The sequence below is a fragment of the Coloeus monedula genome (assembly GCF_965178545.1).
Source record: "Coloeus monedula genome assembly, chromosome: 22".
NCBI classification, from domain to species: Eukaryota; Metazoa; Chordata; class Aves; order Passeriformes; family Corvidae; genus Coloeus; species Coloeus monedula.
In genome coordinates, this window is record NC_138802.1 from 6,045,709 (window position 1) to 6,052,451 (window position 6,743).

A 6,743-nucleotide genomic window follows, 5' to 3' on the forward strand; every position below is an offset into this window, starting at 1 on the left:
CCTCAGATTTTAAGTAAGTATTTTGGCCATCACTGTTGGAGGGCCAAACCCTGTTACTCTGCTGCAAAGCCTATGGTGTTGTCCAAGTTGGAATGAATTTAGGGATTGGTTGGCAGGACTTCCTCCAGGCCCCTCTTATCTAGGGGAGCCATTCCAGGAAGCACCAACTGTTAAATCATGACCTCAAAAAGAGTGAAGCAGAAGTGATATCTGATGGTGTACTAGTTTGAAAACAAACCAGTGGAAGGCACCAAGTCAGAATAACAATTTAATAGGGAAATAAAAAAAAAAAAAGAAGAAAACACTGGGTTAAAGTGACAGAGTCAGGATACAACCTGACACCCTGTTAGTCAGGGTGGTGGTAGCAGTCCAATGAAATGGTGGCTGCAGTCCTGAAGTGGTGGATGTGGTTCTGTCAAAGCAATGATCCTGTAGAAGGGGCTGCTCTTCCTCAGAAGGTCCAGTGGTGGCTATGTGCTCCTGTCCTTAGGGAATCCAGTGGAAAGGGTGTCTGTGGTGTTGGGAATCTCAGATTATATCCGGGATGGAATGCTTGGTTCCTCCTTCTGGGTGGAGCATCTCACAATGGGATGATGAGTCATGAGGCCAGGCGCTGATGGGCTCATTAACAGAAGATAGTCCACGGGAAAGAGGCAAGGAAACACTGCCCCACCTGGTTTCAACAGCTCATGAGGATGGTAATAAAATACACTGCAACCCAGGGCAGATGGGCACTGTTGATGTTGATGTCACCCATAGAAGGACGCCACCTGTGTGTCCTGCTGTGCCTCTTGTGCTGTTATGCCCTGAGCCATGACCAGCTCCACCAGTGTGAAATCTCCGAGGGCTTAGTGAAGTTGGGAGAAAAACGATTTGAGCAACGATTTGAGCAACGATTTGAGGAGGGGGTTGTGGTGAACTAGGTGATTTTCAGAGCTTCTGTCCAACCTCCACTTACTCTGCGATTCTGTGATTGCAAATTTTTAACAGATCTTTTCAACTTTTCCCCTGAGGATTGAATCCATGGCGTTGGCTGTGTTTCTCTAACTAGAACAGAGAACTATCATGGAACCGTACAATAGTTTGGATTGGAAGGGACCTAAAAGCCCACCCAGTTCCACCCCCTGCCATGGGTAGGGACACCTTCCACTATACCAGATTGCTCCAAGCCCTGTTCAACCTGGCCTTGAACACTGCCAGGGATCCAGGGGCAGCCACAGCTGCTCTGGGCACCCTGTGCCAGGGCCTCCCCACCCTCACAGGGAACAATTTCTTCCTAATATCCGATGTAAATCCACCCTCGTTCACGTTAAGGCCATTTCTTCTTGTTCTGTCACTACATGCCCTTGAAAATGTCCCTCTCCAGTCTAAGTAAACCCCGAACTCAAGAGTGCTGCTTCCATTTTTTAGCTAGAGAAAAAAATGGACCAAACCCAAAAGACTTTTAAGTGTGGGCTCCAGTGCAATCCTACTGCCGAGACAGGATGGAGCAAGACAAGGTAGACAATTTGTCTCACCAGGTTCCTGAGGGAGGAATATCTGACACAATATCTGAAAGTTTTGCCACTTATCCAGGGCGTGCAGTACTTTGGTCTGCTCTATGCAAAGCCAGGGAGGTTTCCTGTGGTTCAGGTGACCATTTGACAGCTCTGTGCCCACTGCAGTAGCTCTGTGAGAGCACTGTTATGACTGCTTCTCCTTTTATGATGAAGCAAAGAGGCAGTTTCTCACCTATTCCATTTCCCACAGGTCCCACCAGCTCTGTCTTAATGTGATTTGGACCCAGCTCTGGAGGTATCAAGTGATGGGTCCCTCTCTCCTGGGCCTCTGTCCCTCTGTCCCTCTCATCCTGGTGATGTTCATCTGACCATGCAGGTTCCATGAGTACTCAGACACCCAGCTGGATGCAGTTTTGGGGCCTCAGGCTTGCTGTCACAGTGCAAGACATGATGAGGTATGTCCCAGAAGTGATGAGACCACACACCTGAGCAGTGCATCACTGTGAACATCCTAACCAGGGGCAGGCAGAGACATCAGCCCTTCTCTCTGTGTTCAGCCTCCGTGCTGGCTGTGGCTGTTTGCCATCCTGATGCTGTAATTCCAGGGGTTTCCTTTCTTTGAGGAAGCTGGTGTTCCTCGGTAGTGCCTGATGCCTGTTCGCCTTTTCCCTGGCAGGGCCAAGCCTCCTCCCACCCACACAGTTGCTGCAGCTCCAAGCCACATCCTCCATCTGTGCTGGGGACACAGTGGCTCTTGCTGCCTGCAGGCATGTCCCAGCATTCACAGAGCTGTTCTAACTTTGCCCTTCTGCCTTCTGTTCACCAGCTTCTGGATCTGCCCTTTCTGGTTCTCTCCACATGTTGTCTCCAGGACTTTTTCAGCTCTAGGATGGTGTCTGGTCCTCGATGCAGGATATTCCCACTCTGGGCTGTCCTCAATGGGAGTGGACAAAACTCTCCTGGTACCAACGTGAGCAGCCTGGTAGTGTTCACTTCAAAACCCCATTGCTCATCCAAGCTGTAAATGCTCCAGCTACTGTTATTCCTACCAGGAACCATGTCACAGGTTAGATCTAGTTTCTTTCTTTTAGCAATCACAGAATCCCAAAGAAGTTTGGGTTGGAAGGACCTTAAAGCTCATCCCATTCCACCCCCTGTGTTCACCTTCCACTGTGTTCTAAGCCCTGTCCAGCCTGGCCTTGGACACTTCCAGGGAGGGGGCAGCCACAGCTGCTCTGGCAACCTGTGCCAGGCCCTCACCAGCCTCCCAGGGAAGAATTTCTTCCTAATATCTAATCTAAATTTTCTGTCTCTCAGTTTCAAGCTATTCCCCCTTGTTCTATCAATACATGCCCTTGTAAAAAGTCCATCATGCTGCTCAGAGCAGGCTGCTGACTCACTGCTGGTCACAAAACTGAGCTGCAAAACCCACCCACTCGTGTCCCACCGCTGCTGCAGTGCTCCTGCCTGCACTTCCTCTGGGCAAATCCAGTCCACTTGCAAAATTTTCTCTCCAGCAGGGTGCACGGAGGCATGTGAATCTTCTAATGACAGCTGAGATTTGTGAGTATTGACTTCATTATTCAGTGATTAAAATATTCCAGCTTCATTGCGATACAGGGGTGCATTAATGATTTATAGTATTGCATTTTGATTCGACACCTTAGCAACCTTTAAAAGCAGATTGTGCCATGGATTCTGCTGAAAACTGGAAATAAGATCTTAAAATTTAGCAGTTCATTGCCTTGAAAGGTAAGGCAGTAGACTGGATGCACCATGGAGAAAATAATCTCAAAAGGGTCTTTGAACAGTGACCATGCCCCAGTGCGGTGTGGCTGTGCCAACTGCTCGAGGGGGTGGCACTGGCTGGGGGACACACCATCCATTTCCACACATGACAGGGGGCTGGTGCCTGGCATGGCTGTGCTGACTCTCTGTCATTCTTGAGAGACTGTTTTCAGAATTTTAAGTCTTTTGTAAAGTGATGGGTCCTGGGAGCAGAGGGGCTTCCAGGAGCATTTCTGGGCCATGGCACTTCTCTCCATGCCACGGTCCCACCTTTCCATGGGACAGTGACCATCCCTGTGACCATCTGTTCCAGCAGAACACCCCAGCCCTTCTTGTTCCTCTAGTGGAGAAGGCTGGGAATGAGACCCAATCACTTGTGTCTTTGCTGTCCCTGCAGGGAATCCATCACTGAGTGTCCATCTCCATCCTCTGCCTCACCTGTTATTATCAGCAAATGCTTTGAGACCTGCATGTCCGAGTCTCTTGTACACAGTGGGGGTCCCCATCGATCACTTCATCTCTTATCTCTGCTCTTAGCAGACCCCTGGGGCTGTGTCTTTTCTTCTTGCCTGTGTCCTGAGAAGAGCAGCAGGGACAATTTCAGAGCTACGGATGGGAGGAGGGATGTTTCACTCCATACATCCCCACCACATCAACTGATGCCTGCAGCAGCCTCAGCCCTTGGGGACCCCCAGGTCCCTTTTGGGAGTGTCATCCTATCCCCTCTTATCTCCACTCCTTCCCAGCCCAATTAGCTGTTTGTTTAAAGTACCGAAAACCTCACTTGATAACCTTACCTAATTGCTTCACTTAAGTTAATTACTTCTTGGCTGAACAAGAAAGCAACATAATTGATGTCAAAGCATATTTGTCACTTCAATTAATGTCCTGGGAGAGGGAGAACTTGGGCCTCCACCACAGCACCCTTCCTTCACCAGGCAGCCAGCAGCACCCTGCTCCCCATGGCTCCCCACGGCTGTAGGAGAGTGGAGGTGGGTGCTGCACGTCAGGCAGCCCTGCCATACCTGTGTGCCCCCATGGACAGGTTACAGTGTGCTGGGGATGCTGCCTCCTGCCCCCAGCTCTTGCCAGATCTTGGGAACAGGCAGCAATTTTGAGGCTGTAAATCCCATTATCTGGCACTGCCTGCCTGATGCATAGGCAGGGCAGGTGAGGGCAGGGAGGCTGCCCAGAGCACAGGTAATGAGCCCCATTACAGGCAGCAAACACCTCTGGCATTAACCTGTTGTGGGGAAAGGGATGATCCTCATGGATCCAGCCTGCCCACCATGGAGAGCAGCACGATGGGGACACCCTTGGCCAGATCCAGACCAGACCACACACAAGGCTAAATCCAGTCCCTACTCTGGTTGCATACAGGTTGGGTTTGGGCTAGGACACAGCCTCAAGTGACTTCCCTGAGTCCTGGCTGTTCACTGGCTGTTAGGATAGCTGGCAGGATGCTTGGCTGAGGTCTTTGCTGCTAAATGAGGCTGGCAGTGATTGTCAGGGAGTTTGCGCCCGCTTCTTTCTTTTGGAGGGTTCTTATTTTTGTTTCCTTTGCATGTGAAAGGATTTGAGGCAGTAGGTTAGCTCATAAAAAGGTTTCCCTGGGAGCAGCTGCCTGCCAGACTTGAGGTGAATGCCCTGGAGAAAACGCCTCCCACTCCAGTGAAATCTTCCTCCCGTGACCTGCACCGGGAGGTGAACTTTTGTTCGAGAGAAAGATAATCCCCTTCGCTCACCGGGACTGAAGGCGCTGTGATAAAAGCTTTATTCAAGATCAAAGACATATGCTGCTTTTTTTTTTTTTGCTTTTTTTTTTTAACTACTACCTTAAACAAAAAGTTTGGTTTATGCTGGATTGAAGCTCAGAGCGGTGACAGCTCCAGAGCTCATCTTCCCGGCTGGTTGGTGCCAGTGGGGAGTGGGACAATGTGGGGATGGAAGGCACCAGGACCATTATCCCAGCACAAAGAGGGTTCGGGGGCTCAACTCTATTTCCCAGTGCATTAAGCCACTCAGGGTTCAGGTTCTCTTTCAGTTGGAGGGATTATCGGGCAGCTGGAGAAGGCGGGGGGGAGCCTGGGGAATGGTTTGTGTTTGATCTTGCTCAGCAGTTTTGTCTGTGCGAATGTCCAGTGGGGGCTTTGCTCGGGAGTCCAGGAAACCTTCTGTGCTGGAGGTGACATAAAGGGCTGGGGCTGTTCCCAGGGTGAGCTGGGCAATGGGGGGTGTTGTGCTGGTTTGCACTTCAAAAGCCACAAGATGGGTTTCCAAAACCCTGGGCTCTGCTACAAATTGCAGGGTTGTTTCTTCATTATTGGAGCCCCAGTGCTGGGACCGTTTTTTTTTTTTTTTTTGCTTTCTGCCCAGCTGCAGACATTTGCCTGCAGCCAGCCAGGCTGTTACCCAGTAAAAATCCACCCAAAGTGTTTCTTCTCAGGTACTTGTCTTGTATCAACACCTGCGTCGTCGGGACTTCCCATTCTCTGGGATACCCTGCAGTTGAGGATACCTTGTGTGGTTGGGTGTATCACAGGACACCCAAGTGCAGGACTCACCATGTCATGGGACACCCCCAACACACATACTCCATGTCCCCAGACACCCTTTGGTGTAAGACACCCCGTGCCCCATCCTGCAGAATGGAAGAGCAGCTACCGCTTGAGAAGCTTGATTACCAGGACCACGTGTTTCAGTCAGTGCAGTAAGTCCCACATAACCCCACTTTCACCCCAGCACTGATTTTCACATCACAGCCGTGCAAAATGGCAGAGGTTCTCTCACTTCCACTGCTACAACCTCTCTGTGTTTAGCCCTTTGTAAAATGAGGGATCACAGGTCAAACTGTGTGCTCAGGATAACTCCTCTGTAGTTAATGGACTTATTATGGTCCCTCATTTCAGACCTAAGCTCAGCAAACCTGGTCTCAGAGGAAAAAAATCTCTCCAGGGATGAAATTCACTCTGTCATATGCAACATGTTTTGCACGGAGATAAAGTTCCCTCTGTGTGGTTTCTGCAGGGCCTCGTCCCCTCGCTGTCCCCAGGCACTGCTGGGCATGCAGCCCATAGCGCAGATCCAGCTCTGCTGCACCTGGAGCAAAGTCTGGCTCCCAACTGTGCTGAGCCGGGGACATCAGATGATGTTTGCCAGCTTGTTCTGATGAAAATCTAGCAATCCACAGGCCAGGGCATTGGAAAATACCTACTTTCCTGTTACAGAAATGAAACTATTTAGAGAATTCGCTCTCCACCATCCTCCAGCTGGCTTAGGCACAACTGTCTCACCAGATCAGCATTAGGCTGGGAGAAGATCCTCCCCAGCAGGACCAAGGAGCCAGGAAGGATGGACCAGCAGCTGTATTGCTGATAGGATGCCACCACCTGCAGCCTGAAGCCTCCTTTGCCTTATGCTCCTGCTGCACAGCCTTCCCCTGTACCCACATGCAGA